Source organism: Carcharhinus amblyrhynchos, chromosome 3 (assembly GCF_965287045.1).
Source record: "Carcharhinus amblyrhynchos chromosome 3, sCarAmb.v2.hapA, whole genome shotgun sequence".
Taxonomy (NCBI): domain Eukaryota; kingdom Metazoa; phylum Chordata; class Chondrichthyes; order Carcharhiniformes; family Carcharhinidae; genus Carcharhinus; species Carcharhinus amblyrhynchos.
Window position 1 is genome coordinate 621,558 of NC_137326.1, and position 15,360 is coordinate 636,917.

The 15,360-nt window shown below is 43.1% G+C and overlaps 1 protein-coding gene across 2 annotated transcripts in view; it reads left to right on the top strand.

The window, feature by feature from the left end:
* Positions 1–15,360, top strand: part of LOC145362562 (protein kinase C delta type-like) — a 155,351-nt gene that overhangs the window by 1,701 nt on the left and 138,290 nt on the right. The gene's annotated exons all lie outside the window — the stretch shown is intronic.

Below are 15,360 nucleotides of genomic sequence, written 5' to 3' on the forward strand. Positions count from 1 at the left end.
GTGAACTGGATAGCTCTTTCTTGGTTGGTTTAGCCACAATAGACAGAATAGTCTCCTCCTTTGAATCAGGGAAAGTTATAGCACAATGGTTTGTTGAAATATTCCTAAAGTCCACCTCTTTGACTATGCTTTTGATCACCTGTCTTAACATCCCTTTATATGACTGAGTGTCAGGTTTTGTACAATAATGCATCTCTGAAGCACCTTGGATGCTTTACAACATTCAAAACTCTTTTTAAATATGATCTATGATTCTATGATTATAAATACAATTGAAGTACTTCTATTTATCCCATTTACCTGTCTGTATTCCTGATGTCCTTGAAAGATCAACTGTTTGATTTGAGGAACAGTCCTGGATACATTCTAAAACATGATCCCCACTTTGACCTCAGACATGTTCCTTTAACGTAGGGATCTGGGTGTGCAGGTCCACAGTTCCCTAAAAGTGGCAACACAGGTGGCCAAGATGATTAAGAAGGCATATGGCATGCTTGCCTTCATCAGCCAGAGCATTGAGTACAACAGTCAGAAAATCATGGTGCAGTTATATAAAACCTTAGTTAGACCGCATTTGGAGTATTGCGTGCAGTTCTGATCACACTGCCAGAAGTATGTGGAAGATTTGGAGAAAGTGCAAAGAAGGTTCACTAGGCTGTTCCCTGTTCTTGCAGGTGTTGGCTATGAGGAGAGGTCGGATAAACTAGGATTGTTGTCACTGGAAAGTTGGAGGCTGAGGGGAGATCTGATGGAGGGCTACAAAATTATGAGAGGCATAGACAGGGTGGATAGTCAGAGGCTTTTTTCATGGATGGAAGTACCAATGACAAGGGGGCACAGGCACAAGATGAGAGGTGGAAAGTTTTTCATGCAGTGTGTGGTGGGTTCCTGGAACACTGCCGGAGGTGGCGGTGGGAGCAGGCACATTAGCAACGTTTAAGAGGCATCTGGATGGGTACATAAATAGGGAGAGAATAGAGGAATACAGACCCAGTAAGGGCAGTTGGTTTTCAGGGCATCACGATCAGCACAGGCTTGAAGGGCCTGTTCTTGTGCTGTACTTTTTGTTCTTAGTTCTTTATTCATGTCTATTTCAGGATAATTAAAATTAATCTTGCATCTTTCTCAAACTGACCATTCTTGTAACCACTGACCTTGCTTTTGTTTCCTAATCTCAACAATATTAGGCTCCAAAATCAAATGCTGCAGGTGGTGGAAACCTGAAATAAAAGAAGAAAGTGCTGGAAATACTCAGGGTTAACATTTCAGATCAATGTTCACTATCTTTGCAGTGACTGTCACGTTCCAAAATCTACCTTGACAGGAGCTTGATATGGTGGAGTCCAGAACTAATGGACACGTTAGAAATAAGGGATGTCCCATTTAAGAAAAAGAAAAGGAAATTTCTTTCACAGGATTATTAGACTTTGCTCTCTGGGGAATAGGATTCCTGTGGTGGCTGAGTAATTGAATATATTCAGGGCTGAGTTAGACAGAATTTTGATTGATAAGTGAGTAAAGGAATATGGGGGACAGACAGGAAAGTGGAGTCAAGGCCATAATTAGATCAGCCATGAACTTAACTCAATGGGCTGAATGTCCTACACTGTTCCTATTTCTTATAATCCTAATTCTCTGATATTATAAATGCTTTATGCCATTCAAATCTGATGTAGTTATTTTGGAATATTGTGTGCCTTTCCCCGCTTGAATTTCATTTACTGCATCAGCACATCTTGATGCTGCTGCATGGCAGTTTTCAGTTCTAAATTGCTTCTTTTCCTTCAGTCTGAGAACGTTTTCTCTAATTCAGCTAAACTTCCTACACCTATATCCGTCCATTTTCCCTTATCTAGATCCAAGACTCAATCCACAACCATGTGAGGTTCAACCTTGTGTTAACGTGATAAGATATAGGAGCAGAATTCGGCCATTTGACCTGTCGAGTCTGCTTTACCATTCAATCATGGCTGATAAGTTTTTCAAAACCTTTCTCCCACTCTCCCACGTTTTCCCCCCGTAACCCTTGATCCCCTTACCAATCAAGAACCTATCTATTTCTATGTTAAAAGCACTCAATAACCTGACCTCCACAGCCTTCTGTGGCAATGAATTCCATGGATTCACCACCCTCTGGCTGAAGAAATTCCTCCTCATCTCAGTTCTAAATTGTCATCCCTTTACTCTGAAGCTGTGCCTTCAGGTCCTAGCCCCTTCTAATGGAAATATAAGAACATAAGAACATAAGAAATAGGAGCAGGAGTAGGCCATCTGGCCCTTCGAGCCTGCCCCGCCATTCAATAAGATCATGGCTGATCTGTTATCTTCCCCACATCCGTTCTATCCAGGCCTTTTATTATTCTACAAGTTTAATTGAGATTCTCCCCTCATCCTTCTAAACTCCAAGTACAGACCCAGAGTCTTCAGACATGCCTTGTATGTCAAGTTTTTAATTCCTGGGATCATTCTTGTGAACCTCCTCTGGACCCACCACAAGGCTGACACATCCTTCCTTAGATATGAGGCTTAAAATTGCTTGCAATATTCTAAATTTAGTCTCACCCAGAGCCTTATAAGCCGCAACAGTACATGTCTGCTGTCCTATTTGTTCTCTGTAACTTTTATTGGCACAGTTGAAATGTGGAGCTTGTTCAAGGAATAGTTACTGCTTGTCCTTGATAAGTATGTAAGTATGTACCTGTCAGGCAGGGAGGAAGTGGTCGAGTGAGGGAACCGTGGTTTACTAAAGAAGTTGAATCTCTTGTAAAAGGAAGAAGGAGACTTATGTCAAGATGAGACATGAAGGCTCAGTCAGGGTGCTTGAGAGTTACAGGTTAGCCAGGAAGGATCTAAAGAGAGAGCTAAGAAGAGCCAGGAGGGGACATGAGAAGTCTTTGGCAGGTAGGATCAAGGAAAACACGAAAGCTTTGTAGGTATGTCAGGAATAAAAGAATGACTAGGGTAAGATTAGGACCAGTCAAGGACTGTAGTAGGAAGTTGTGCATGGAGTCTGAAGAGATAGGAGAGGCGCTAAATTAATATTTTTTGTCAGTATTCACACAGGAAAAAGATAGTGTTGAGGAGAATACCGAGAGACGGGCTGTTAGATCAGACAGGATTGAGGTTCATAAGGAGAAGGTGTTCTGGAAATTATGAAAATAGATAAGTCCCCTGGGCCAGATGGGATTTATCCTAGGATTCTCTGGGAGGAGATTGTAGAACTTTTGGCTTTGATCTCTAGGTCGTCATTATCTACAGGAATTGTGCCAGAAGATTGGAGAATAGCAAATGTTGACCTCTTGCTCAAGAAGGAGTAGAGACAACCCTGGTAATTATAGATCAGTGAGCCGTACTTCTGTTGTGGGCAAAGTTTTACAAAGAATTATAAGAGATAAGATTTATAATCATCTAGAAAGGAATAATTTGATTAGGGATAGTCAACATGGTTTTGTGAAGGGTAGGTCGTGCCTCACAAACCTTATTGAGTTCTTTGAGAAAGTGACCAAAGAGGTGGATAAGGGAAAGCAGTTGATGTGGTGTATATGGATTTCAGTAAAATGTCTGATGAGGTTCCCCACGGTAAGCTATCACAGCAGATATGGAGGTGTGGAATTGAGGGTGATTTAGCAGTTTGGATCAGAAATTGGCTAGCAGTAAGAAGACAGAGGGTGGTGGTTGATGGGAAATATTCATCCTGGAGTTCAGTTACTACTGGTGTACCGCAGGGATCTGTTTTGGGGCCACTGCTGTTTGTCATTTTTATAAATGACCTGGATGAGAGCGTAGATGGATGGGTTAGTAAATTTGCGGATGACACGAAAGTCTGTGGAGTTGTGGACAGTGCGGAAAGGTGTTGCAGGTTACAGAGGGATATAGATAAGCTGCAGAGTTGGGTTGAGAGGTGGCAAATGGAATTTAATGCGGAAAAGTGTGAGGTGATTTACTTTGGAAGGAATAATAGGAATACAGAATATAAGGCTAATGGTAAGATACTTGGTAGAGTGGATGAGCAGAGCGATCTCAGTGTCCATGTGCATAGATCCCTGAAAGTTGTCACCCAGGTTGATAGGGTTGTTAAGAAGGCGTACGGTGTGTTAGCTTTTATTGGTAGAGGGATTGCGTTTTGGAGCCATGAAGTCATGTTGCAGCTGTACAAAACTCTGGTGTGGTCATTGGAAAGCTTGCAGAGGATATCTACCAGGATGTTGCCTGGTAGGGTGAGAAGGTCTTATGGGGAAAGGCTGAGGGACTTGATGCTGTTTTCGTTAGAAGAAGGTTGAGAGGTGACTTAATAGAGGCGTATAAGATGATCAGAGGATTAGATATGGTGGACAATGTGAACCTTTTTCCTCGGATGGAGATGGCTAGCACGAGGGGACATAGCTTTAAATTGAGGGGGTGATAGATATAGGACAGATGTCAGAGGTAGGTTCTTTACTCAGAGTATTAAGGGCAAGGAATGCTTTGCCTACAAAGGTAGTGGATTCGCTGGCATTAAGGGTATTTAAATGGTCATTGGATAAACATATGGATGATAATGGAATAGGTAGATTAGATGGGCTTTAGATTGGTTTCACAGGTCAGCGCAACATCGAGGGCGGAAGGGCCTGTACTGCGCTGTGATGTTCTATGTTTACATTACATTTATGGTACAGAAGGAGGCTATTCAGCCATCAAGTCCTTATTGACTCCCCTCAGAGCCATGCAGTCAGTCCTATTCCCTCTCTCTATCCCCAAAACCCTGTAAGTTAATTTGCCTCAAGCACTCATTGAATTTCCTTCTGAATTTTTGGTCACCCCTGGTTCCACCACCCTCATGGGCAGCAGATTACCACACTCTGTGGTTTTAAAAATAGCGCTTCCTCACATTCCCACTATCTTTTGCCAAAACCTTTAATTTGTGTATCAGAATTCTTTCACTATCAGCCAATGGGAACAGCTTTTCCTTTACTACCTTTATTGAAACCCACCAGAATTTTGTATATCTCTATCACTGTGTTCTAAGGAGAACAAAGCGACTTTCTTCAACCTTATCTTGTAGCTAAAATCTCTCTCCTGTGGAACCGCTCCGATAAGTCTCATCTGCACCCTCTCAAGGACCCTTAAGCTTCTTTCTAAAATGTGGTGATTACAATTGGATACAATATTCTAATTGTGGCCTAATCCAGAGCTTTATAAAAGTTCAGTGTAGCTTCCCTGCTTTTGTACTCAAGATCCCTATTTATGAAACTGAACTGGACAAACCATATAAATGCAATGGGCTACAAGAGCAGGTCAGAGGTTGGGAATTCTGTGGCAATTTCACCAAAGCCTGTTTGCCATGTACAAGGCATAAATCAGGAGTGTGATGGAACACTCTCCACTTGCCTGAATGAGTGCAACAATGCTCAAGAAGCTCAACACCATCCAAGAGAAAGCAGCGCATTTGATTGGCACTGCATCCATCACCTTCATTTCCTCCACCAGCAACACATGTTTACTGACAAGATGCACTGCAGAAGCTCACCATGGCTCTTTCAACAGCAGCTTTCAAACCTGTGACCTCCACCAGCTAGAATGACAAAGTCAGCAGATGCATGGGAACAGTCCTAACTGCAAGTTCCCCTCCCAAGTCACATACCAACCTGACTTGTAATTATATATAACTGTCACTATATCAAAATCCTGGAACTCCACTCCAAACGACATTGTGGGTGTACATGGATTGCAGTGATTCAAGAAGTGAGAAGTCTCACAGCACCAAGTTAAAGTCCAACAGGTGTTTTTGATAGCACAAGCTGTAACTTTTCAGAGCGCTGCTCCTTCATCTGATGAGTGGGAGTTCTGTTCACAAACAGGGCATATAAAGACACAAACTCAACTTACAAAATAATGGTTGGAATGCAAGTCTTTACAAGTAATGAAGTCTTAAAGGTACAGACAATGTAAGTGGAGAGATGGTTAAGCACAGGTTAAAGAGATGTGTATTGTCTCCAGCCAGGACAGTTAGTGAGATTTTGCAAGCCCCAGGCAAGTCGTGGGGGGGTTTACAGATAGTGTGACGTGAACCCAACATCCCAGTTGAGGCTGTCCTCGTGCGGAGTTTGGTTGTCAGTTTCTGCTCAGCAATTACACGAGAATCGCTGAGCAGAGACTGATAGCCAAGTCCAGATTAAACTGCACTTATTTCAATGCAAGAGGCCTGACGGGCAAGACAGATGAACTCAGGACATGGATGGTTACATGGGATTGGGATATTATAGCAATTACGAAACATGGCTAAGGGAGGGACAGCTCGATGTTCCAGGGCACAGATGCTATAGGAAAGATAGAACAGGAGGTAAGAGAGGAGAGGGAGTTGCACTTTTGATTAGAACATAGAACATTACAGCGCAGAACAGGCCCTTCGGCCCACGATGTTGCACCGACCAGTTAAAAAACAATGACCCACTAACCTAAACCAATCCTTTTTGGTCCATAAACCTATCCATTAGGGAAAGCATCACTGCTGTACTGAGAGGGGATGTATCCGAAGGTTTGGTCACTGAGTTTATATGGATAGAACTGAGAAATATGAAGGGGGAAATCACTTTGATAGGGTTGTGATATAGGCCCCCAAATAGTCAGTGGGAAATTGAGGAGCAAATATGTAAGGAGATTACAGATAGCTCCAACAAAAATAGGGCGGTAATAGTTGGAGATTTTGACTTTCTCAACATTGACTGGGACAACCATAGTGTTAGAGGGTTGGATGGAGAGAAATCTGTTGACATAGAACGTAGAACACTACAGCAAAAACAGGCCCTTCGGCCCACAAGTTGCGCCGATCACATCTATACCTACCAAGCCATAGAACTATCTGTAACTCCCAATCCCATTAGATCCCATGTACTCACCCAGAAGTCTTTTAACAGACCCCAGCGAGTTTGCCTCTACCACCACCGATGGCAGCTGATTCCACCCACTCACTCACCACCCACTGAGTGAAAAACTTACCCCTAACATCTCCTCTGTACTTGCTTCCCAGCACCTTAAACCTGTGTCCTCTCATAGAGACCATTTCAGCCCTGGGAAATAGCCTCCAAGAATCCACCCTATCTATTCCTCTCAACATTTTATAAACCTCTATCAGGTCGCCTCTCAACCTTCGTCTCTCCAGGGAGAAGAGACCTAGCTCCCTCAACCTATCTTCATGAGGCATGCCTCCCAATCCAGGCAACATCCTTGTAAATCTCCTCTGCACCCTCAATAGCCTCCACATCCTTCCTGTAGTGAGGCAACCAGAACTGCACACAGTACTCCAAGTGGGGTCTGACAAGGGTCTTATAAAGTTGCAGCATTATCTCCCGACTCCTAAACTCAGTCCCTCGATTAATAAAGGCCGGTACACCATACGCCTTCTTGACCACATCCTCCACTTGCGAGGCCGATTTGAGAGTCCTATGGACCCGGACCCCAAGATCCTTCTGCTCTCCAACACAGCTAAGACTCCTACCCTTGATATTGTACTCCTTCATCCCATGGTCCTGCCAAAATGGACCACTACACATTTATCCGTGTTGAAGTCTATCTGCCACTTCTCCACCCAGTGTATTCAGGGGAATTTCTCATTCAGTATGTGGATGGCCTGACTAGAGAGGGGGCAAAACTTGACCTCTTGTTGGGAAATAAAGAAGGGCAGGTGACAGAAGTGTTAGTGAGGATTCACCTTGGGACCAGTGACCATAATCCTATTGGTTTTAGGATAGCTATGCAGAATGATAGGTCTGGCCCAAAAGTTAAAATTCTAAATTGGGGCAAGGCCAATTTTGGTGGTGTCAGGCAGGAACTTTCAAAAATTATTTGGGGAGAGTCTGTGGGAAGGAAAAGGGACATCTGGTAAGTGACAAGCTTTCAAAAGTGTGTTAACCAGGGTTCAGAGTAAACACATTCCTCCTAGAGTGAAGGGCAAGGCTGGCAGAAGTAGGGAACCCTGGATGACTCGGGATATTGAGGCCCTGGTCATGAAGAAGAAAGAAGCACATGATATGCATAGGCAGCTGGGATCAAGTGAATCCTTTGAAGAGTATAGGAGGTATAGGAATAGACTTAAGAGAGAAATCAGGAGGGCAAAAGGGGGACACAATATTGTATTGGCAGATAAGGTAAAGGGGAATCCAAAGAACTTCTACAAATACATAAAGGCCAAAAGAGCAACAAGGGAGAGAGTAGGGCCTCTTAAGGATCAACAAGATCATCTATGTGCAGATCCACAAGAGATGGGCGAGATCCTAAATGAGTATTTCTCATCAATATTTACTGTTGAGAAAAGCATGGATGTGAGGGAACTTGGGGAAATAAATAGTGATGTCTTGAGGAGTGTACATATTACAGAGGAGGTGGTGCTGGAAGTCTTAAAGCGCATCAAGCGTAGACAAATCTGCGGGACCTGAAGAAGTGTATCCCAGGACATTGTGGGAGGTTAGGGAGGAAATTGCGAGTTTCCTAGCCGAGATATTTGAATCATTGATAGTCACGGATGAGGTGCCTGAAGATTGGAGAGGGGCAAATGTTGTGCCTTTGTTTAAAAAGGGCTGCTGGGAAAAGCCTGGGAACTACAGGCCAGTGAGCCTCACACCTGTAGTGGGTAAATTGTTGGAAGGTATTTTGAGAAACAGGATCTACAGGCATTTAGAGACACAAGGACTGATTAGGGACAGTCAGCATGGCTTTGTGAGTGGAAAATCATGTCTCTCAAATTTGATTGAGGTTTTTTGAAGGGGTAACTGAGAAGGTAGATGAGGGCAGTGCAGTTGATGTTGTCTACATGGACTTTAGCAAGGCCTTTGACAAGGTACCGCATGGTAGGTTCTTGCGTAAGGTTAAATCACATGGGATCCAGTGTGAAGTATCTAAATGGATACAAAATTGGCTTCTTGACAGAAACAGAAAGAAATCCCACAACACCAGCTTAAAGTCCAAACATGTTTATTTGTAGCAAAAGCCACAAACTTTTGGGATAGGCTGTCTCTTCGTCAGGTGGCTGGGAGTTCTGATCATAAACAGGACACAAAGACTGGAAGCATGGTTAGTAAGTTTGTAGATGACACTAAGATTGGTGGCTTAGTGGACAGTGAAGAGAGTTATCTCCAATTGCAACAGGATCTTGACCAATTGGGCCAGTGGGCTGACGAATGGTAGATGGAGTTTAATTTAGACAAATGCAAGGTGATACGTTTTAGTAGATTGAACCAGGGTAGGACTTATTCAGTTAATAGTAGGGCACTGGGGAGATTTACAGAACAGTGAGATCTAGGGGTACATGTTCATAGCTCCTTGAAAGTGGAATCACAGGTGGACAGAGTGGTGAAGAAGGCATTCAGCATGCTTGGTTTCATCGGTCAGAACATTGAATACAGGAGTTGGGACGTCTTGTTTAAGTTGTACAAGACATTGGTAAGGCCGCACTTGGAATACTGTGTACAGTTCTGGTTACCTATCATAGAAAGGATATTATTAAACTAGAAAGAGTGCAGAAAAGATTTACTTAGGATACTACCTGGACTTGATGGTTTGAGTTATAAAGAGAGGCTATAGACCGGGAGTTTTTTCCCTGGAGCGTAGGAGGCCAAGGGGTGATCTTATAGAGGTCTATAAAATAATGAGGGGCACAGATCAGCTAGATAGTCAATATCTGTTCCCAAAGGTAGGGGAGTCTAAAACTAGAGGGCATAGGTTTAAGGTGAGAGGGGAGAGATACAAAAATGTCCAGAAGGGCAATTTTTTCAAAAGGTGGTGAGTGTCTGGAACAAGCTGCCAGAGATAGTAGTAGAGGCAGGTACAATTTTGTCTTTTAAAAAGCATTTAGATAGTTACATAGATATGATGGGTATAGAGGGATATGGGCCAACTGTGGGCAATTGGTATTAGCTTAGGGGTTTAAAAAAAGGGTGGCATGGACAAGTTGGGCTGAAGGGCCTGTTTCCATGCTGTAAACCTCTATGATTCTATGAAATGCTGGCTTAGCCAATGATACACATTTCCTGAAAGAATACAAATAAAATGCAACCCAAGACCACAAATATTTTGTGAACCATTCCGTGTCCTGTCACCTTTAAAGATCGATGCACATGAACCCTCTTCCTACACACTCTTTAGAACTGTGGCATTAAGTCTATTGCCTCTCATTGTCACTTCTGACAAAATGCATCATCCATTAATTCCATCTGGCCATTCTGCTGGCCTATCTGATTTGTTGCAGGCTGTTCATACCATCGTCAGTATTTTCCACTCCTCCAAGTTTAGTATGTCAAGATCCAAGTCATTTATACATTGCAATAAAGCAAGTGACCCTCGCACTAACCCTCAGAAACAGCACCATCGATCATCCTCAAGTCCAAAAAACAATCATCTACCACAACTTGCTGCTTTCTGTCACTAAGCCAATCTTTATCCAGTTGGACACTCACCCTCCTATTCCATCAGGCTCAATTTCGCCAACCAGCTGATGCGGGGAAGCAGCGCTGGCTGCCATGCTGCCCCCGTCCAAGCGCCTATTGATTCCTTCCCTGATTAAGGATTCCAAAACCTTGCCTACCACTGATGGTAGACTAATTTGCTTGTAGTTGCCAGGGCTGTCCTTGTATCCTTTTTTTGGAATAAGGTTGTCTTTTTAGAAAGATATTAATTCATGGGATGCGAGCATTGCTGGCTAGGCCAACATTCATTGCCCATCCCTAATTGCTTACACACACTATTTCTCTTTTCTTCCCACCCACACCTTTCGCTCCTGCCCCCGCCCAATATCTAGGGAAGATTGGCAGATTATGGTAAGTTTTTCCACTATTTCTCTCCCTTTAGAAAGCTGGAATGCAAGCCACAGACCAGGTGACTTAACCACCTTAAGCATAACCAGCCTTTCTAGTACCTCTTTCCTCTCAAGTTCCACTCCTTCTAATGCTTCTACTATCTCTAAACCTGCTGACATTTTGTCAGATTTCTCTTCCTTTGTAAACACTCATATAATGAACTCATTAAATACTTGAGTCTTGCCTCCAAGCATCGATCACTTCAATAGGACTCACTCCAGACCTTCCCACCTGTTTACTATTGACATGCTGCTAGAAGATTCTAGTTCCGCTTTTATGTTGACTGTTGGTCTATTCTCTTCTCGCTTTGCTTCTCAACTCTAACTAAATGGACACTGCTGTCAAGGAATTCCTCTCTTTCCAACACTACAATGTCTTTACTAGTCAGCCACCCCACCATTTTTTCCTTCTCTCCCTTTTCCGAACATTTTATCTCCTTGTATGTTAAACACCCAGCTCACAATATTTTTAAGCCAAGTGGATGGCCCTTCAATATAGTACTCCCTTGTTTAAGAATTTACTGCATTAATCCAAGAGCCAGAACCTTTCCATGCAAGCACACAAAAAGCTACCACAGAGATTACCATCTTGTTTGACAATCTATTACTAAATACCTTAAATTCCCTTTACAAGACCTGAATATCTATTATCATTGATTTTCTTCTGGCTGCTATCGCACTCTCCCCTGTTACGATATCTTCCACTTGATGTCAGAATAGACAATGCAACATCCGGTAATGACTGTAATAAAGATTGTCAGTAGACCTGCCCTCAGATTTTTCTGCTAGAACCACTTCCTGTTCTCACAGTCTGCCCCTCAGCCTTGTGTATTCAAATAGAAAGTTAAGGTTCACTCTTACTAGAGCTCTGTACAGTTTGATCACCCCCTATGGCAGAGAATCTGCTGTTTGGTAGTAGTAAAAGTTCCTAATTTTGTAATTGCTGCTGTCCTTTGGTTGAACATGTGTAATTTCCTCAGCCTCCAGCTTCACCCTGAGCTGTTTCTTAGACTTTTAAGTGTGTGTTTGTAGTTTCCTATACAGGTATATGGAACACTTTATTCTTGTCTGTATTACATTCCACCAGCCACTCATCTCCCCACTTGTATATCTTCTTGAATGACATTGGTCATTTTAAGAAAAATTCTTGGGATGAGACATCACTGACCAAACTAACAATTATTGTCAAGTCTTAGTTATCTTGAGAAGGTGGTGATCAGTGTTAAAAGGGTTGTCAGAACAGACTTCTGGGGTGTTTATACTCACAACCTTGAAAATATCAGAACCAGTTAAGAAGCATACAGAGTCCTTGGCTTTATTAATAGAGGCAGGAAGTGTAAAACAAGGAAGTTGTGCAGAGCCATTATAAAACACTGCTTAGGACAATTCTAGAGTATTGTGTCTGATTCTGGGCACCCCATTTGAAGGGATGGTTTCAAGGGTTTGGAGAGGGTGCAGAGGTGATTTATTAGAATGTTAAAGTTTATTTATTAGTCACAAGTAGGCTTACATTAACAGTGCAATGAAAGTACTGTGAAAATCCCCTAGTCGCCACACTCAGGCGGGAACACTGAGGGAGAATTTAGCATGGCCATTCCACCTAACCAGCTTGTCTTTTGGATTGTGAGAGGAAACCCGTGTAGACATGGGGAGAATGTGCAAACTCCACACAGACAGTGACCCAAGCAGGTTCTTGGCACTTTGAGGCAGCAGTGCTAACCACTGTGCCACTGTGTGGTACTATATGAATGGTATTAGGAATGAGGGAATTTAGTTACATGGAGAGATTGGAGAAGCTGGGATTGTTTTCTTTGGAGCAGAGAAGGATTTAATAGAGGTGATCAAAATCATGAGGGGTTTGATACAGTAAATAAACTGTTTCTAATGGTAGGATAGTTGGTAATCAGAGAATCCAGATTTAAAATAATTGGCATTAATCCCAGGGGAGATGAGAATTGTCTCTTACGCAGTAAGTGACTCTAAGGGCAGTGGAAGTAGATTGCGCAGTAACTTTCAAAAGGGATTAAATAAATACATATGCAGAAAATGATAAGGCCAAAGGGGAAGAGCATAGGAATGGGACTAAGAAGGGTGGCAGGCAAAAGGCAGGGAATTATAGGCCGGTTAGTTTAACGTCTGTTGTAGGTAAAATGTTAGACTCCGTTATCAAGGAGGAGATAGTGAGGCATCTTGAGGGGAATTGCTTGATAGAGCAGACGCAGCACGGTTTCGTTAAGGGGAAGTCGTGTCTGACAAATTTATTGGAGTTCTATGAGGATGTGTCTAAGGCGGTGGATAGAGGAGAGCCGGTGGATGTGGTCTTTCTTGATTTTCAGAAGGCGTTTGACAAGGTACCTCACAAGAGGTTATTGCAGAAGGTAAGGGGGCATGGAGTTGGGGGTAGGGTGTTAGTGTGGATAGGGGATTGGTTGTCAAATAGGAGGCAGAGAGTGGGGGTTAATGGGTGCTATTTGGATTGGCGGTTGGTGACTAGTGGAGTGCCCCAGGGGTCGGTGCTGGGGCCTCAGCTATTTACTATTTATATAGATGATCTGGAGGAGGGAACCGAGTGTATGGTGTCGAAATTTGCTGATGACACCAAGATTGGTGGAACGGCAAATTGTGCAGAGGGTGTGGAGAGTCTACAGAAGGATCTAGATAGGCTGGGCGAATGGGCCAGGAACTGGCAAATGGAATTTAATGTTGGCAAGTGCAAGGTGGTCCACTTTGGTAGGAATAATGGTAGGAAGGACTATTACTTACGTGGCGAAAAACTGCAGCAGGCAACGGTGCAGAGGGACCTCGGGGTCCTTGTGCATGAGTCGCAAAAACCCAGCCTGCAGGTGCAGCAGGTGGTCAGGAAGGCGAATGGGATGCTGGCCTTCATAGCGAGGGGGGTTGAATATAAAAGTAGGGAGGTCTGGCCGCAGCTGGAGTACTGTGTGCAGTTTTGGTCGCTGCACTTACGCAAGGATATTTTGGTCTTGGAGGGAGTGCAGAGGAGGTTTACTAGGCTGATACCGGAGTTGAGGGGGTTGAGCTATGAGGAGAGGCTAAATACACTAGGCTTGTGCTCATTAGAGTTTAGAAGAATGAGGGGAGGTCTCATTGAGACATATAAGATGATGAATGGGATGGATAGGATAGAGGTGGAGAGGCTCTTCCCGCTCAGAAAGGACAGTAGGACTAGGGGGCACAGCCTCAAGATAAAGGGGGGGCAGTTTAGAACGGAGTTGAGGAGGAACTTCTTCACTCAAAGGGTGGTAAATCTCTGGAATTCTCTGCCCGTTGAAGTGGTGGAGGCTGCCTCGCTAAATATATTTAAGACGCGGGTTGATGGGTTTTTGATAAGCGAGGGGATTAAGGGTTATGGGGAGAGGGCGGGAATGTGGAACTGAGCCACGACAGATCAGCCATGATCTTATTGAATGGCGGGGCAGGCTCGAAGGGCTAGATGGCCTACTCCTGCTCCTATTTCTTATGTTCTTATGTTATGTTCTTAATTGGATAGTTCTTTCAAACAGCTGGCATATGGACTGAATGGCCTCCTCCTGTGTAGTATTATTCTCTGCAGTGACCAAGAGATAGTTAAGAATCATCAATTTTCTGTGGATCTTGAGTCACAAGGTAACACTATGGCATTGCTGCCTCACTGCGCCAGGGACCCAGTTTAATTCCAGCCTCAGGCGACTGCATGTTTGGATTTCCTCCGGGTGCTCTGGTTTCCTCCCAGAGTTGAAAGATGTGTAAGTTAGGTGGCTTGGCCATGGTAAATGTGTAGGGTGACAGGGACAGGGTGGGGAAAGAGAGCTTGGGTAGGATGCTCAGAAAATTAGTTCAGCTGAATGGCTTCTTCTGTATGTTGGGATTCTACAAAGGTAAAGTGATAGGTTTTCTTCTCTGATGGACATTAAGCCGATTTTTCTGCCTGATAATTGGATAGCATTGTAGTCAGTTGTACTGAGATCTGCTTTTTATTTCTGAATATTTTTCAAACTAAATTCAAATTTTTAAACTGTCCTGGTAAGATTTGAACGTGTGTTCTTTGGGTTATTATCCCAAATCCATTTGCATTGAGTTTCTGAATCCAGGTCATTAAAATAACTGACGATTCCAGTTAGTTGGAGTCACTCTCTGCCTATCAGTTACTTCCTCTGTCTCAGATACATGGTTGTAGTTATTGTTATTTCATAGATACAGGGATCTATAGCCAACTTTGTCTCCCTATTTAGTCAGTAATGGCATGAGCAAAGTCATTTGCTGATCATCAGTTTGTGCATGAGAATCCTTAAAAAAAGCTCTTTGTGTGAATTTGATATTGGTCTGGATTCTAAGGATTATGCCACATATTTTCATGATGTTGCTATTGCTTGTTTTAAGAGTTCAGTTATCAACTATTTAGAAACACAAATCTTTCAACTAAAACATTTCTATTACACATACTTGTTTGTTTAATTTATTTTAAATAGTAAACAGGTATCTGACTGCAGGTAGTCTGCAAATCCCTTGACATGATCAGCCTGTAGCATGTTCCA